General features: G+C 36.0%; 1 protein-coding gene across 6 annotated transcripts in view; it reads right to left on the minus strand.

Moving 5' to 3' along the window:
* SYT1 (synaptotagmin 1) overlaps positions 1–19,832 on the minus strand; it is a 357,603-nt gene that overhangs the window by 231,151 nt on the left and 106,620 nt on the right. For all 6 annotated transcript variants that reach the window (XM_068669113.1, XM_068669116.1, XM_068669110.1 and 3 more), the window contains one exon: positions 1,697–1,758. The gene's annotated coding sequence lies outside the window, so the exon portion shown is untranslated. The remainder of the gene's footprint in view (positions 1–1,696; positions 1,759–19,832) is intronic.

Consider the following 19,832-nt stretch of genomic DNA (forward strand, 5'->3'; position numbering starts at 1 on the left):
TAACACCTGTAATGTTCTAGGTCTGTAAAGTATCTGTTTTATAGTAGAAATAGCAAGCTCAAAATTTTCCAAAGATTGGGAACATACTGCAAGGCAGCTCTGCAAATACGAAGACGAGATGGCACTGATTGGGAGATGCGAGGAAAAACTATGAAGTTGGAGCAGGTTAGGTATATAGGTATAGGACTGGAAAGACATAAGAAGAGAGATGTGACACATGTAGGGAATATAGACCACAAGATGTGACAGGGAAAAAGCAGAAAGAATGGAAAGAAAGTATGATTGACAGAAGAAGCAATGGAAAGCTAAGAGAAATAGGTGAGTTTTGACAGGGATCTTTAAACTTTTTTTTTTGTTGTTGTTTGTTTGTTTTTTGTTTCCTCCTAATGCTTCATTATAAGCTAAAAAATGCCTACTGGTAGCACAGTTTGGTACATTGTATAAATAGTCATACATATACAGCACCAGCTTTTCAAACATGTTGCCCTCAGATTCAGTGAAATGTCACATATTTCCTTTCATGACGACTGATTAAATGTAACATTAAAACATATCGCTGATCTTGGTTGCCCAGAGAGACACTAGACATTTTTTAGCTTCTGAGGTTTATAAATATATATATATATTTTCCCACTAAAGCATTTAATTTTTAATGCGTGCCAAAAAAAATTCCAAGATTTATTTATACCCAAATCTAGACTGTTCCATACATCAGTTTGGCTAAATGAATAGGGATTTCATGAATGACAATACATTTTTTCAATTCTCCTGCATAATATAGTGTCAACCATATGGTCTGAAAGTAGAATAGTGCTGAACAGCATATATTCTCAGTATGTTACATACTGTCCACAATCTTCTCCCACAAAGAATCAGGCTCTATTAGCATGTAACACAGAGGAACTGTTATGTTTGAACTGTTAATAGAAATGTCTTAGCACACATTTATCTACTTTGGTTCTTAAAGGATATTGCCACCTTCTGTTACCCAGTAATGTAGTACAACAATATACACTGTTACTTTTCCCAGGGCATATTACTTAGGACTGGCAATAAAAGCAGTGTCTGTTCTCTGCTGTATCACAACTGGTACTTCACCAGGAACCTGAGATATTTTCCAGAGGACAACATCGATAATAGCATCCACACCACAAACATGGCTTATTTTCATAGCTCGTTGTCTTAATGGACAATGATGCCATGCATTGTAAGCTTGCAGGCAATTGGTCATACTGGGAAGTGAACAGCACAGCTCTGACCAGTGCAGTTCAGAACAACTTATCAGTGATTAAGTGATAAATCATAACCATAACATTCTTGTGCTCATGTCCCCACCCAACATAATCTGTCTGTATTGATCCAAAACTTAACTACTCTTCTGCAAAATTTCAGGTGTGAGCCAATGTTAGTGTAATGCTATTTTATCTTGATACCTTCTAGCATTACAATTCACTTTGACTGAGAAGAAAAAGGCAATAACAATATTTTCTGTATGGGCAGTGATACAGATACATTGCACGGATTATCTGGGCTTCTTACCTAAGGTGATTATAGGATTAATAATAACCTACTCTTGTGAAATGAAACTGAGTTGGATAAAAGGCAGAAATGCTCGCTGTACTAATTTCTTACACTTGTTAAAAGAACTGCAAACAGGAAAAATACAAAAATGGAAGTACAAATAACATTCACTTACTATTCACAATACAGACTGTGTTCTTAGCTCTCTTCTCTTTGTTTATTCAGGATTCCGTGTGTCTGTAAGAAAAACAAATAAGTGTATTTATCATCTACATAAAATAAATGACCTGGTTTCATTTGCAGCAAAGAAGTTTACTGTTTTTTTTATTAAGGTTTGTTAAACTCCAAGATATAAAGCCTTGGGTTTTTGTGAAAGTCTGGAAAAGAAGAAAATCCACATAGGGCTACTTCCTTAAAAGACAATTTGCCAGTCTTATATATAGAAGCAGAGACGGGAAATCTACATGTTCTGGGGACAAATCTCTTAAAACCTCATACCAAATTCTGATTTGCATTTGGACACCTGTGGCTCTTCCCAGTTCAGGGGAGGTGAGAGGCTTTCACACCCATCATGTTGGCAATCCTCTGCTAAAAATTAATTTCTCATGCTGTATTAGACCTTGGTTGCATTACCCTATTAGACTGAGGAGCTAAGGAAAGAACAATGTGTACCTCCAAAGACAGACACAGCCTCCCCCACAGCTTCCGAAGGACAGTGGGACATGCAGCAGAGGGGTGTTTGATGCTTCACTCCCACTGTTTCATGCAGACAATTAGCATAATAAGCAGTGATCACAGCACACCAGCTGCTTAGCTTCTCCTTGGCAGTTTACAGGCATCACAACTGAGGTGAGTTTTAAGGCCGGATTTGAAGGAACACAGCATACTAGCTTTGCAGATTTTTACTATTTACAATTTTCATGAATAAAGATTGCATGAGAGAAGGGAGAAAATTGGGACTGATGGGCAATAAGGGTTGTGGTAAGGGCAGCAGTGATGTGAAAAAGCAGGCAGAAGCAAACTGTGAAGGCCGTTAAATGCAAAGATGACCAATTTGTTTGATGCTGTTGAAAAAGGGAGCCAAATGAACAGTTATCAAGGTAGGTAAATGTACTTTTAATTTTAGATCAACTTTTTTGGAGCAGAACAAAATTGCTATTACCTGAAATTGTCAAACTACATCACATCAACCCTTAGCCTGCTCTTTAAAAAGGCCAAATCATGATTTCATCTGACAACTCTAAATTAACCAGGCTACCATCTCTAATGACACAAATAATAAAAGATTCAAAACATAATAGATTTTAAAGTCTGTTTTTCCTATTTTGTCAGTAACAAGTTAATGTTGTCTTCTGTATGGTTCTTTCAATATCTGTGATATCCCAGAAATCACTCATTTTCATGTCAGTCTGCTTAAGATACTTGTTAGGCAACACGTTTGAGCTGAGGACTATAGAGTTCATGAATCTGAAGCATACTGTATTATTTTGATATTAACTTTAAAACTTGCTAAAACAACATGAATTAGCTCTTTTGCTATTGTTATACCCTAGACATCAGTAAAGAGCTGTGGGGGACTTAAGCAATGCAAAGTTAATGCTATGAAACCCCCATTTTGAAATGGTTTATAATAATGCAGAAGCTGATGTAGAAAATGGCTGTGGGATAAACTCATTTCCTTCCCAGAGTTTGTAACACATCTGAAAATAGTCTTAGCAGGCCTTATAAACTTGGTGCCCCTTATTAGCTGTATAAAATATACTGGTACAGGCTGTGACAGACCAAACTTGACTGCACTCAAATACATCTTGAAGGGGTTCAACTCAAGCTTTGCCTCTCACTGTCATTTGAGCCCTCCCAAATTGAGGGATCTGAAATTCAAACAGGTTTCAGCTAAAAGCTCTAATCCCAACCTCTTCTCAGGGTTCAGAGCCAGGGCTTTCGTGCAGGTCCCTGTGTACATCTTGCATTTGAACAGAGGTAGTTGCAAGTGCCTTAGAGAAATTAATACACAGAGTCACACCTGCTCTGTGGCACACTGTCTCAATCTTCCTCTGTTTCTCTAAGCTGTCTGTGTCAAGCTGTGTCATATTATTACCAAGCCTTCCAGAAAATTAACTATTTCCTTCTTCTGCAAAGACAGAAAATGCAAAGGAAAGAAAAGACAGATATTTACTGGAGCATTAATTGGGAATGACTGAACAAAAATACAGGTTGTGTTCTAGATTAGAGAAGCAAATTTCAGAAAAAGCATGAGTAACTATGGTGTGTCAGTAAGAAAGAACAGCCAGCCTGCCAGCTTGGAGTTGACAAGTGGAGTTTCTCAAACATTCAAAACCATAAAGCAGATCTGGAATAAATGAGTAAAAACCAATCAATAAAACCAAACAAAATCAAGGAGACTAAATACCAGCACCCTTTGCAAGGGTTTGCAGAGCTAAAATAGAAATAAAGTAAACCAAAGATTTGTGTAGAGAAAGGTCATAAAATTACCAAAGAAATTCAACTGTTTCTATTGCTATTAAATAGAGGCTATTTTTTATGAGATGTGTTGGAAGATTAATTCATTCACCCTTGGTTATGGACTCCTGTGGGTCTTCAGTGCAGGAGATCTCCTGCAGTGACAACTGTATTTCCAGAGCTACAAATAGCATCTGTCATACTGCTAGCATCTTTCAAGGCTCACTTTTCATTTCAGTAATGTTTGAAGGGGAAGACTTTCCCTAATGAAAACCATTGGAAATATCAACAGAAACACATTTTGATATGCCTGAATACATCTTGTAAAATCCCTTTGAAGCATAATCTATATTTTACAAATGGTATCTACAGAAGATACTTTAGGGCATGTAATTTTAGGGTAAGTAATCATGTAAAAGATCTGCAACTTTTACTTCAGTTAGTCATAAGGATACGCAAAAGCAATCCAAATAAAACCTTTTTTAGTTAATTTTAAGTTCTCTGTTTCCCATTACATTTAGTGGCAACCAATTATGGAAATAACTCCTTAAAGCAGGAGAGAAGAATGGTACCTCTAAAATAAATAAAGTTCAGTCAGCCACATGGAATTTAAGAACACACATGCACATCTTAGATTATGAAATGAAATCCTACTCCACTGAAAAGAGAGGACTTCTTGCATATTTTCTCAGGAAACTCACATTTAACAGAAGCACTAGAACTACATTTATTACAAGTGACAAATAACATTTTCAGTATCACAGAATCGTGACAAAAATAAGTCCCTTCTACGACATGCTTCATTATTCACTATGAAGCATATTATAAAAGATAAAAGGGAAGCTGCATGGTAAATAAAGATCTCTTAGGCCATCTGCAGTTTTTTTATTCTATTCCTATTTTTAAAGCCAGGAAGAGCCATGGCCATGTGATATTTTATAAACTGTATGAAGAAACAATTTTTGTCTGTTGAGGATTATTGACTAAAACCTCATTGGTAGAGCATATGGCTATTATTTGAATATCTCTTCTTTCAAACACTGATGAGTGATTTTGCAGGCAATTTCTATAAGCTGAAGTAATAAAGAGCTGATGATAAATATTGGTATCATGGTTTTCTGACCATTTGGGACGACAACTGGGCAATATTTTTGTTACAAAGAACTAAATGCTCTGGAAATCAGTTAGTTTCAGGAGGGTTTCGGTTTTGACAGAGAAGAAACTTAGTCCAGGTGTGCTGGGGAGTTTATTGACTGTCTTTCAAACCTAAGTAGATCCCTTCTTGTGGTGTATCTGGGAGTTTTTGAATAAACCATTTGAAAATATTGGGTGGCAAAATGAAAAATATAAAACAAGCTTCAAACTAAGAACAGCTGATGTTTAGACTGCTGACTTTAGCCACACTGCCTCAAAACTGCTTCAGCAGTGCTAGAAATGAAAATGTGAATTTCAAATTTTATTGTCAGCCTTAGAATAACTTACAAGAGAGGAAGTCAGATTAATTGAAAGTGTAAGTTATACAGTATTATGAATAGACTGACATCCTGTAAAACGTAAAACCTGACATCTGGGAAAATGAGGCTAACATTTGATTATGAAGTATAAATTAGCTAATAAACCAGTACAGAGTCTGGATAATTTCTAGTTGCATAATGTGCAACAAATTAAATGTATTTTGAGAAAAAAAAAAAAAGGAGATGTGGACATTTATTAATTGCTGCACCTACTGAAACAGAAATTGTCATACATGATGAACTTTAAAGTCCTTGATCATATGCATATTCTAATATTATACGGGCTTCATTTGTTCAGCATAAACTTTTTCCTGTGAGTAACATTGATTTTGTTGAAGCCTCAAATAAGTCACAGAACAGATCTGAGGATTAGTTTAGAAGGGATTTAAAGCACACACTGTGAATCCCTATACAACCACCACTTAAAACACTATCCGTTCAGGCCCAGATGGATTGCTATGGCAACAGAATCCCAAATACCAGGTTTGTAACTAACAAAAATGTAAATTATTGATGAACTCAGAGTTGTCTCTCTTGGACACCCTCCTATTCAAATACTAAACCTTATGGTTAGAGTACAGAGAAAAGGTTCATACGCAATTTCCCCAACCCAGCGAGCACTAATCCCAAAGGATTTCATTAAATCTTTTGGCTTAAATTTTTATTCTTGGAACAGCAGTCAGCAAGCAGGGATTACATTAAAACAGGCACTATTGAGGTCATTACTGGCTGAATTCAGGCCTGTAATATAGCTAAACAGAAAGCAATTTTAAATACACCTCCACAAAAATAGCTAAATAGCATTCATCTAAGTTACTATGTATTAGATGACAGCATTCTTTGCCTCACACCCATCTCCCTGACTCATTGCCATAAGAAATGATGGACGACAGAACAGGAGAGCGGAAAACAATATACATGTTATTCGATAAAGAAATACATGTATGATGGTAGAGGTGATAGTGCATAAACAACAAGTTACGGAATAATGAATGGACAGAGCCACAATAGTCTGATATTTTGTAAATCAAAAATGTAGGGCAAAAAGTTTTCTAGCAAGCTGGAAAAAAGTATTTAATGTCATCTTTATTGCACATTTGGTAAAAAGCTGGTAATTAGCCAGTCTGCTTACGGAATAAAATAGTAGTAGGAAAGCTAAACACTTCTATGAACTACAGTTTTTGGAAATCCTCTGAGACTGTACACAGAATGGGATTAAGTCAATGAGTGCCACAAAAAAATGAACTCAGCAGCTTTCACATTTTGGACAGTAACAGTCCAGAGGGTTTTAAAACAACCCAAAGCTTTTTTAAAAAAATATTCTCATCTGCATGCCTGCCAGTAGGTGTCAGTGTACAGAGAAGAGACAGCAAACTTCTGCCTGTAAGCTTGATTCCAGCTTCTCTGTCCTCTCAAAACTAGGAGGGAAAAACGTGACATGGAATAAGTTTGTGGATACAGACTGCCGGTTTTCCTAAGGGAAAGAAAATGGCTACGGAGTGGGAAATGAAAGAGAGGCTAATCAAAGAAAAGGAGCCTTTTTTTTTTTTTTTTTTTTTCAATACAAGGGAGAGATTTAGGGCAACAGAATAAAAAATCACATATGATAAAGGATAAATAGAGAAAAGGGATAAAAATGAAGGGATACAAAGAGGGAGTGAAAAACTGGTTGTGACATCATCATCAACAACCATTCCAAACTTCTGCTTTATCCTCATGCTTGGATTGATAAGAACCATTGACTTTGATATTTCAATCGCTCCCACTTAGGGCACTATCCTAAATTCATGATCAATAAATAGTCATATGAATCAGTGGCCATCAAAGAATTCTCTTTTCATGAAAGATCACCTATTAACAGTGATAATATGGCCAGTGACAATATAGGGACAAATCAGTCTCTGAATTGACTTGAGCTTGTGTTCCTACGACAGTTCTTGGCCATACACAGAAAATGTCAAAGGATCATTGGGATTTTGGGCAGTTCCATCTCTCCCTCTGGAGGATTATCCAAGACAATGTACAGCTCTTCCCCTATGAACATCCATTTTACAGTGAAGCTACAGTACTCTTGCTGTATAAATGGGATGTCAAATGTGCTAGAGATATGGATGTGCACCAAATGTGGTACAGGCTCCCAGGAAATCTCTGCAAGTGACAGAGCATTAAAGTAGACAAGCTGGATGTGTTCACACTATATAGAGATACTTCAACCACTTTGCTGCATCTGCCACTTAGTAGCTTATGGAGCTGCTCTGGGAAGAATCTTCACCATGCATAGCCTGCTATTCTGGCTTTCTTGGCCAGTATCTTAGCATACAGTGGAATTTATAACTTTACTTGAAGCATACATTTTTGCAACTATGAACACACAAGAATACCACTAACATTTAAAAGTAACAAAATGACTGAGAAGTTAATCTGATGGTAACTTCATTTCCCTAAATGAAAGTTTTCAAGACCAGCTGAAACAATCAGCACACCAGACATAGTACTTCATCAAATTTAATTCAAAATATTTTCTGGTTTTCCTGGACTAAAAAAGATAAAGAAATTCCACTATCTTAGGAACCATCTCAGAACAAAGAAATCCAGTCCTTAACAAGTTGCTTTGTAACATTATTTATAGTGTATTTCTTTGATTATATGAAATGATCAGAAAATAATTCCTAGTAAAAATTGATTTCAGAAGACATATTTAGGTTGTTTGTTTCAGCTATAGATCAAGATTTATAAGTGTTGTGAAGGTTATTAATCAGTCTCCCAAATCCTACCTAGATGGATAGCATAAATTTTTATATTAATAGCTGGTGTATATTACAGAACTAACGCAAGTCATCTAAGTATAATTACAAAAACTTCAGTATTTCAATACATATTTAGCTTTATTTCAGTGTTTGGAGATTCAAAATTGCTTTTATCACAGGACGAAAGAACCTGCTGCAATACCCACTGCAGGAAGTGATTATACGTTACATAACACTGCTGATCTTTTTGTTCTGCAAGTTTGGCATGAGGATTTTTTAATGTATTTCTCAATTCTACTTTACAAAAATGTTCTAAAGTGAGCCAGCAATTCACCCATGAAACCTGACAACAAATATCAGCACATCAGCAGAATAAGTAATGTAATCTATGGGTAAGTTCTTTTAATACCCTTTCTATACTACCCTAAAGAGACTTAGAGTGATAACAACTTCAATTTTTTGCTGGCCACCTCAATGCATTCCTCTAAAGAAAGCTGTTTAGAGAAACAGCCTATATTCTGAGTTTCACTTGGACATGTGCCGTAAGAGATGATAATTCACTGTGGGTATAATGTTAGCCTACACCTTCTCTCAAAAAGTAAGTTTTATTCATGCTGCTGTTTTAATTTGTCTAAAGAAAATAATTAAAAAGAAAATGAAAATCTACCAGGCCTAAATGGAAGCAAAATCAAGTTACTGTGTACTGTTTCCTTTACTAATCCAAAACATAATGGCTTATAAACTGCTTAGGTTTCTGGTAAGCAACAAAACAAATCCAATGAAAACAGGTACATCATTTTCCAAAGCTGCCACCCACAGTCTCTCACATTCCTTTTAACATTGCTTGCTCCACACCCAACATAAAACATTTGCTCTATGCCAACTGCTCTCTGCTCCCTTGCATCTTCCTGAAACTATCAGAGATATATCTCTTATCCCAGGATTACTGCTTTTAAACTTCATGTGAAATTTCAGTACTCACATAGTCACAGTTGGCGGAGGGTGGAGTGAGTGGGGGGCACTGTTTTGTTTTGTTTTAAATAAATTATTATTTTTGAACCATAATAAGAAAATGTAATATCAACAACTTAAATGAATATTTTTCTTTAGAAAAAATAAAAAAAAATGTTGTGCATTTCTGTGGTCAGCAGCAGCAAAGAATGAAAAACTCAAAATTTAGTAGCCAAACTAGAAGCAGTGATCTTTTATACCAACACTAAATTGTATTAATAATAGAATCACTAAATAAGAAATATACTTGCAGATTTAAAAGACTTTTCCCAGTTACAACATGTATTTTAATTCATTTACCCAAACAATTGTTTCTAATCACTTGCTGTGATTTAACATTCAATTAATGTTAACATAATGCAAATAAACAGCTATATCACCATCGGTGAAAATACTTTACAACACCATAGCTAAAGAACTTGTATGATAAAATCATGAGCAATAAGTTAAAAATCCTGAAATATTTGCAGCCTGCTAATTATTTATTTTAAAATAATTTTTATATCTTTTACATATTTGTAACAAGAATGAATTACTATTATGAGTCTGTTGTATAAACATTGCAAAGACTGTTGAAAAATATGAATTTATCTTGTACCATCTTCTTTTTCTTCCTCTGCAGGAGTATAAGTGGAGGATTAGCTCTCCTTACAGTTAGCCAAAAAGTCTTAAGTAATTGTTAAAAACTGGGTTTTGATAAGTTAGGATTCTATAGCACAGAAGCCTAAAGAAACCAAAATAAAATGGATTAGCATGAAAATAACAGGATTTGTGGAGATGCCCTTGGAAATTAGAGCTGTTTTTTAAAACTGTCAGCTGTATGCACATTTGTCAGAGTCTACTTCTGACACTGACAAGTGTCATTCTTATTTAGTACCATCCATAACATTATTTTTTCCATGACTGTCATTGTAGCAGACAGCCCTGTCTCCTGGGAGGGGCAGTACATAGTGCTATTACAGAAGTAAAAATGAGATGCACTGATCAATATCACTGATCCTCAAACACAAGTAATGAGATAACCAGTACATACAGATCTGTATGCTTTTTCAGTGCTTTTTCTTTTACCTGGACGTAGGTGAGCAATCACACACACACCAACAAATAAACCAAACAAAACCTAAACCAAACCAAAACCAACCAACCAACCAAACAAACTGTGACCAAAAGCATTGTCTGTGTATAAAACACATGAATTCCAAGAGTGGTGCAAACCAGTGTTTACAGGCAAGCAGCAACTTGCTGAGCAAACTTTTAAAACCTAAGTGCCCAGAGCGAAGCACGCTGTGTTTTCAGCCCTGGATGCATACTTAGTGGCCACGGTTGCAAATGCCACCTTGATTCTCAATGCCAATTCAGCAGTGGCTGAACAGTTCAATAGAAATGCCTCATACCCCTGAGATAAATGTGGAAGTGAGAGAAGAATTCCGTTGTTGGAGTTCCTAACCAAGCACAGGTGGTGTCTTGGTGTAGCATGGCTAAGCCATGCCAGTTCCCAGAGTTTATCACACACAGTAACATACTACCTGGCCCCCTTGTTTTCCTTACCTGACCAATAATTTCAGTAGGGTTGGCCGGAGCAGATAAATTAAAATTCTTCTCCATACCAATAGAAGCACAGTAAAAGTTTTAACTAGTCTATTGCAGCTGGGATTTGGGTCTAAATTCATAATGCTATTACCTCATGCAGAGGTATCATTTCAGTATCTTAAAGCATTTTTTACATAGTATGTGCACATGCCTGACAATTGCAGCTGATTTTATACTCCCAGAGACAAAATTTTGAAGCATCATGACTTTTTTCATCTTTAAACTAGAAGCAAAAACCTAGAGACTGGGGAATTCAGGCAGACCTTTTAATCACAGGTGTCACCCTGAGCTGTGACAGGAGAGCTTAACAGCCAATCCTTGCAGATTACATGCAAAGATACTATTACAAAAAGCAGGATAAAAGACAAGTGCTGGTTTTGCAAGTCTACATGAAAGGAAGAGAAAACATCAAGTCCACATTCAGCAAATCTGATAGTCTAATCAGAAAGTCGCACATCATGCATTGCAGAGTGTCTAGGTACAGATGGCTAGGAACATTAAAGGAGATAGTTATGGTTATTGTTCCTTACGTAGTTGAGTAAAGAAAAGACATCTTGATGTTGTATTTGGCTATAAAATGAATTTCCTCAGCTAGATATTGCCAGAAGGAATCTAATGGAAATGTCTATTTAGTGAAAATCAAATAATTACCGTGTAATTATCATCTCATGTGTCACATTTAATGTTAGCACTTCTGAATCAAGGAAAATTCAAGAAAAGTCTATTTGAAATCCCTAAAAAACCCACATGTCAAATATTTTAATTGTGCTACTTTTGCTAATGAAGCTAAGTATTTCATGCAGCAATGTTTCTCCTTCTTTATAGGGCCAAATGTTAATATAAACCACCCGTTAATTTAAGCTTCCTATGCATCTTGAGGAAACATGTTAAATTTTTGATTATTAGATTCTCTGAAATATAGCTTATTCAGACCTAACTTTAGCCACTTCATAAAAACCACTGATTTGCACTCAAATAGCACACTGGAGCAGTTTGAAGGGAAGAAAAAAAAAAAACAAAAAACATTTGTTCTGTCTCAGCTGATGTATAGAGTAATTTTCTGAGATTCTTTCATTGCAATTTGCAAACACATTAGCTTAGACTATAAAACAAAAGCAATCTGTACTACCCATGGCCCAGAAGAGGCAGAAGCAGAGAGTTAGAAAACATAACAAATGTCTGAATCATCTTGAGGCAGGGACGCACTCTACCTCAACACAGAACATCATTATCCAAAATGTGTCTCATCTATTTTTCTAACTGACAAACCAAGCCTGGCCACTGAACACCTAATACTCCAATATATTCTTAACACCAGCTGTGTTATACATTTGAGGAGGGGCCTAGAGAAGGAAAATGTATGGCAGACTAATTCAGGGGAGCAAATCTAGTTATGTTATGAGACTTCTTCTGTCCCCTTTATCCGTTATTTCCCTTTCTTCTTTCTCTAGCAAACTGCTACACTGCCAGAGGTCCCCCAGCACCCCCAAAAGAGGGCAGCTGCTTAATACCAAAATGCTGTAGTTCTCTGCTGAATGATCCAAAGACGAATTTAACAGGTCCCGCTAAACAAGTTTGGTGTTTGTATTTTTTTCTTAAACAAACCAGATGTAATGGAATAAGTTGTGAGTAGGAAGGTACATGTGAATAGGGCTTTGGTAAACAGCTAGATGAGAGCACAACTGAATTCATAGGTAGGATAACAGCATAACAGACATCACTAAGCAGAACGATTGTTTCAACACCTCTCAGCATGGATTTTAAACAAATCAAGAAAACACCACATGATGTATCTAAAATTGCATTTCAGCATCTGGCAAAAAAAAAAAAAAAAAAAAAAGGAAATATCTGTTCAAGATCATCTAGTTCAAGGAAGCCCTTAATAAGAGTTTCTGTAAAAAGAAAATTTGAAATTGCCTGTCAACAAATCAGTAGATGCCCTTTCTGAAGCTGACAGGTGCTTTTTGGCATTAATGTAATGACCATAAATACTTCCTTGCACAGGGTACAATCAATTGCTTTAATCAATTTCTACTATCACTTATGAAGTATGCAGACAATTTTCTAATCTATGCTTTCCAGTGACATTAAATATGCATGTTCAACAAACTCTGGCAGAGCTGACTGTCAGTTTCTTTTCCTTTTGACAAAAATCAGCATTTTGCCTATAAGGTTACAGTCCTGTCTTAAGAGCCGCTGAAGTGTGGGCTCTTAGGCTAAATGAATTCCTCTAGAATACAATAACACAACCCACAGCAGTGTCAGTCATTAGTGAAGCTCTGTGATACATGGAGATTCTAGGATGCAACGTGAAATGTTACTTTATGAACAGAATGACCAGACAGCTGAGAACAGTAATATTAGGGCTACAATTAGGTACATGGATATCTAACAACAAATGAAACATCTTCATTTACTTTTTTCTTAAAGCTTGGTCCATACATCAGACAATTTAAGTCTGTGTAAGATAAGGAAGAGTCAGAAAGAAAATAAAATATCAAACAAGCCAAATGTCTGGTCCCCTGGCCCTGGCTTAATTTGCTCCTTCTTGATATGCTTTTCTCCTTCTCCACCTTCTCCCTAAATTAAAATGGGCAGCAGATGAAGTTGCAAACTTGCATAGAATAGAATCATAGAATATCCTGAGTTGGAAAGAATCCACAAGGATCATCAAGTCCAACATGTGGCTCCACACAGGACCACTCAACCATTGGACCATATATCTGTGAGATTTGCCCAAATGGTTCTTGAATTCTGGCAGGCTCGGTGCCATGACCACTGCCCTGCTTTGCACCTAGATAGTTCCTCTGAGCATACGGTAAGCAACTTCTCTACAGTACTTTTATATTGAATCCTGCAACACCCCTAAGAATAAGCAAAAAAAGGAGAGAGAGGTTGTTATCCCAACTGCAAAACAATTTCTGCTCAAAGAAATATGCATATGAAATCCAGATCTACTGTCTTGTAATTTACCCAGTGCTGTCTCCTAAAGATGAGTTTGCAATGAGATATAACAACAAAAGTCCAATATGCTTTTTGGTCTTTCAACTGCTATCTTCCATGCTTATTACAGACAATTCCACTATCTGGTCCTGTTGAGAAAATACATCTGATTTCAGTTTTTGCTTTGTCAATATTAAGAAGTAAAGCATTTGAACAGATCACTTAAAATGTTGAGAAAAGCAAAGAGCACTCTCAAATAGGAGATTTAGAGGAAACAAGGCAGACAGGTTCTGTGTAGAAGACAAAGGGCTGAAAAAAGAGTAGGAAGCATCTGAAAGATTTAAATTTGGACAGTATTTGGCACATGACCAGCACTGTAAGCAAACAGAATAGAACAGGGAAAGAGAGCACTGGCTGGATATCAAAAACTCTTCTTTTGTTCTATAATACTTTAAGGGATATAGTAAAGTTCAGCTATGCATGAAATTTAAAGCTGGACGAGGAAAAGTATTATAAAGTAGACAGTTGAAAACATCAGCTGAGAAAGTAGTTGAGCTAAATATTCATTTTATTGTTTCCACCTTTCCCCTCAGTGAATACTTGTGGAAGCAAGCAGAATTATCAGAGCTAATGCGGGCTGAGAATGCTAGAGCTGTAATCCTGGATAGCTCACCAAATTGCTTTGATACCATGTTCAAGTCACTATTCTGTTTCTCCGCTAATAACACAGACACAATAACAATCAACTTATGAAGGAGCTGGGAGAATTAATTAGTTAAAAGTCTGTAGCATTTTGAATAAACAATGACACCTTTTAAGTTTCCTAGAGTCCTTACAAGGATCAAACTATAGAACTGGGCCTTAGCTTATGTCTATAAAAATGCTAACTTCAGTAGGAGAGAATCAAGGCAACCCTTGAGTGTTTTTAAAAATGTCACCTTTGAATTACTCATCTGTTTGCCACGAGGAATGAATGTCTGCACTTCTGGGACCTTGTCTGATTTAAAGAATTAAATTACAGGACAGTCTGAGTTCTTTGTCCCTAAAGGCATAGATTTTTTTTTAAAAAACTTTATAAACAATAAAATTTTTATCCCTCTGTTTATTTTTTGTACCATCTTGTTTCACAAAATTCTTTGAAGATGCAAGTGCTTCTCACCAATCATCTGTAGAGGGCTCATCACATCTGACTCTCTGGGCAGGGCTGTATTAGCAAGAAACATGTTTGCTAATAAATATAGCATGGTTCACCTGCCACTACTATTACTGCTAAATCCCAAAGAGGTATCTCTTTACCAGTGGATGAATTATTCAACCAGAAAGTAAACGTACTCATGGAATGGTCTAAACCAAGATAAAGAAGTACAGGGCCAAAGGACTGCAAGATGGAACAGTATTTTCCGTCAGTTGACAGTATTTACTGGATTGGTTCTGTTGCACTCTCATAAAGTTTTTATTTTGCTTACTGTTTCTTTTGCAAATTGCCTTATGTATGTCTGTATTTGCAGATGTATGCCTCTCTCAAGCTGTATCCACACACACCCAGAGCCCCCAGAAAACAACTGTCCGAGCCTGCAGCATTCAGATGTTCTGGATTTCTTATGGGATTTTTGGTTATGAATTAAAGTGCACCATAAAATGATTGGATAAGGCTCAGATGTATGCTCATGGCAGACATAAATTATATTCTACTTATAATTAAAATAGGGAGACATAAATACTTTGGACTGCACACAGTGCAGTCACATCAGTATCTGCATGTAACTGACTGCGTGAACAAACATCACATTAGAAATTTAATCGTTGTCATTTCTCAATATATAGAAAGGTATAGTCTTTAGAATAGCATAAAATATATGCTGTTAAAGGATCACCCGTACCTGAGATACTGCACTACACAGACTTGATTTACACAAGGGAAGAGAGGAGATGATCCCAATTTAGAAGCCTCCATGGTAGCAGTTAAGAGATTTATATCCCTCTGTGCAAAATCAGTGAGGCCTTTGATGCCAGGGCTGTATAAAAACCTTCAGTTTGGTCAGTGTACCACTGCAAAATAATAACCTTAACAAACACTATATAATTTATAGCATAAGAATAGCAGAGGAAGATGGTGTGCTCAAGACCAGATATGACACAGAGTGAGACATTATTTGACTGGGTTCTAGGTTTTTATTCTGCCTGGATTCCCTCTGAAGTCTTTAGCAGGGTAACTAAAATAGAGATTTTAATATACTGTCATTTATAGTGATAATTACCTTGGCAGGAGTGAAAAGGTTGTGCTGCAGGAGTACAGGAATGCCTCTTTTGGAAGTGCACTAAGTATATTGATTTGGCATATTCTGTATCACAAGCCAGTTTGTTAAAAACACCACTTTACTTACACTAATCTTCCAAACATCAATAGAAAAAATCACTTCTGAAATTTCTGATTTAACATAATAAATACAAATAATAACTTTCTTTTTTTTTTTTTATTACAGTATCCTGAATAAAGTGGATAGCTCATTTCAAAAAAGGAAAGAAAAGAACCAAAAAATCCAATTATCAGCTCTTAGTTATTGTATGTGCACCAAGAGTATATCCATGAGGCAATGCTATGCTAACATTATACATACTATAGTAATGCTATCCTAACAGTATACATACTATACAATACATGAGTTAGATCTAGTCAGACTTGGGCACCATACAGCATGGATTTCTGCCTGAAGGTAACAGGTGGCTCTGCACTGGAGTCCTACTAAACCTACCCCCTTGAAGGAGGGAGGCAAAATACATGTTCCGTTTTAAGATTAAAAAGACAAGACAAAATGGAGTCAAGTTCAGCAGGGTAAAGAGCCTTGCAGGAAGGATTTCTACCTCAGAAGCTCCAGGGATAGCACTTAGCTGGCCAGACTGCTGGCCTTAGCTGCTCCTTAGTACTGGAGAATGACCTGGCCTGAAATTTTTAGTACAGCATGGAAAACATTCTTGTCCTGAGAATCACAGTAGACGGACTACTACAAAAAGTTGAGTCTGATTTATTTATTTATTTTATTTTTTGACTGGGACAGCCTAATTCATCCTCCTGCTTGGTTAAGCCTATCTTGTTTAAAGTAAAGCCATCCAATTCTATGCAACTTCGCAATTACTAATTTCTGACAGAAACAATATGCTAGCACTGCTTTGAAGTGACAGAGAATAAAACAAGAAAGTCCTAGGACTTCTGGTACTTATCGAAGAACCAAGAACCGTATTAGAACAAGGAAAAAAAAATCCCTGAGGGCATGGAAGAGATCGCCCCAGGCACAGAGTACAGACATCTTCAATCCCAGACAACCATGGAAGAGATGCTTAGGCCAGAATGCCCTTAAGGAACATTCTGTGCTTTGCCTAGACAAGTTGCAGAACACTCCCTGCTACCTTGAAACAACTTGACAATTTTCATGCCAAAAGCTAAATAAAAAGCACACAAAAGAGACAAAAGCTGTCTAGGTCTCTAAATCACTGAAAGGATGAAGGAGAACTCAAAAATACCATGTCAAAGTGTCATAATGCTTTGCCACAACCCATGAATTTCTTATGTGAAAATGTCCAGTGGGTAGCACAAGGGCATGGGCAAGAGTTTTCTACTTGTTCTACTATCTTTTTCTCCTATTTGCTGAGTAGAGGGGAAAATTGAGTTCTTTGCATTAGTTTTGCCCTTCTACAGTGCTTCTACATAGCTTTTGAGTATTTTTATTCAGCTCAGTGGAAAGCTGGAGGGCCTTGCTCACTTACTTCACCAGATCCTAGCATGGTTCAGTAAAATTTATCTCTGCAGTTTTCATATGGCATAATATTGCATCCCAAAACTTCCTTTCTGCCTTGCACTGACTCCCTGTGTTCCTCTCCCCGGGTAATATTCCCTCTCATTGTTAATATACTAAAAGTTAATGTTTGGATGGTTGGATTTACATTTACAGTTGGCTTTATATTTACAGTTTGAAACATATGTGCTTCTACCCAAATCAAGAAACAACTATTTATTTTGTATTTAGCCTTTGCTTTATATTTAGCCAGTTTAACATGATCAGAAGGCATTTTCCTGTGAGATACCAAATTCCCTAGCAATAGCTATAGCTTGTCTCAGCAAGATGCTTAAGAACATACTCAACTAGTTGTCTGAAAACCTCTGAGACCTCTCCTGTACTTAAAATTAAACATATGTTTATATAACTAAATCAATGAACACTACTACTAGTCAGGGTTGGAGAGAGCCATAATGGTAAAATTCGGTGGAAAAAGCCCACATGTTTTCTGACAATAAATCAACCACAAAATCACAGCATTTTAATTACGGCGTGTTGTTCTGTTCAGAGACGCCTACAGTTTTGATTTTTGATGGCTGCATGTTAATTTAATTCTGTACATGGACCAAGCATGCCCTGAGACATATCTCATGCATTATTATATTGCACCATCAGACATGGTTTTCACATGAGTCAAATACATTAGCTTTCTACATGCTTTTGTCTCATCTTGAAATTAATTCAATTTGTAGTATGTGAATAAAAGGTAAACAAACAAATTATAGAATTCCTGTAATACTAGCATTCAACAGAAGCCAGGGCCACCTCCTGGATCTTCCCTACAGAGACTCTAAATACCCTATCATTGACCTTGTAGTGATCATGCACATCTTAGGCTTAACAAACTTTCACTGTTAACTTTGGGTTATGCTTCTTGGTATCTCAGACTCAAATTATCTTGACACTGGTCTGCAATGATTATGTAAATCTTTTAAATTACTGCAAAATTTAAATCTCTTTCTTTTGAAAATGCTCTTAAAGTTGTAAGCAGTCATTCAACTGTCATCTAACTCCACAACTAGAAATGATCCCATGTTGTGAAAAGTTAAATTTTGAACAGTTCTGGAACAATCAGTATTGCTATTTCAAGGAAAGAGTATATTTTAAATATAATATATAGTATATTTTGAAATTAAAAAACTTAACTGGACTTTCCTCAGAATGTCTTTGTCTTCCACATTCTCAAGTCAATTACCTTTAAATGTGGGTATATTTTTTGAATAAAATAAATGTAAAATAGTTTTTTAGTCAAGTAAAAGGAAATATAGAGCATATTCCAATACCCTAAATTGCTTTGTGTTGTCCTTCGCTTCTAAATTATCTCCATTCATCTGTTTCTCTTATTTGAGAACTAGCCATAGCTATTGTCATTGAAATTAACATAGGGAAAATAAAAGTACGTTAATAGTAAAGTAACTGAGTTATAAAATACAAACAATTAATTCAGATGTATGTACTTATATTTGAATGTTCTTTTCAAGGAAATAAACCTATTTGTCAATCCTTTCCTCATCTATTGATGAGCTCTAGCTCTGTCCCTGTATATTCTCCGACATATGGACAAAACTGCACCCTATTTATCATATTCAAATAAATCCTATAAAACTGCATTGTTACTTTTTATCTCTCAAATGTTACTGATTCCTCTTTGACTTGATGTTTTGGAGAAGAGCTGAAAAGAAGTTAAATGGGATACTCTATTCTAAAATTAAAGAAGAGAGTAGAAATTCCAAATTGGAAAGAATTCTCGATTTACACAACAGAAGCCAATGAGAATTTTAAAGCTCATTTCAACATTAGCAGGATCAGATTCGGCATATCAGTTACTTTACAGGAAGAAAAAAAAAAAAGCCTGGCTTTGCTGCCAGGTCATTTCTCATTCTCTTGAATGAATATCCTTCAAAAGGATATTCAGTAATGTACATGGTAAATATTCAAATGAATGAAAAATATTTCAAGTAACTAATTTTGATATCCAAAAGGATTTTTGATGAGCTGTACAAACTGACATTAAAAAAGAAAAATCATTTTTAATAACTTAAAAATTACTGACTTGAAAATGAGAACATTTAGTAAGAAACAAACAAAAAACAAACAAACAAACAAACAAACAAACAACAAAAAAACCACACATGTATTTAATATAAAATGTCTCCTTCACACAGTTCCTCCAGGATGACTTTTCCAATACCATGACTTTTCCAGGATGACTT

Source organism: Anas acuta, chromosome 1, assembly GCF_963932015.1.
Source record: "Anas acuta chromosome 1, bAnaAcu1.1, whole genome shotgun sequence".
NCBI classification, from domain to species: Eukaryota; Metazoa; Chordata; class Aves; order Anseriformes; family Anatidae; genus Anas; species Anas acuta.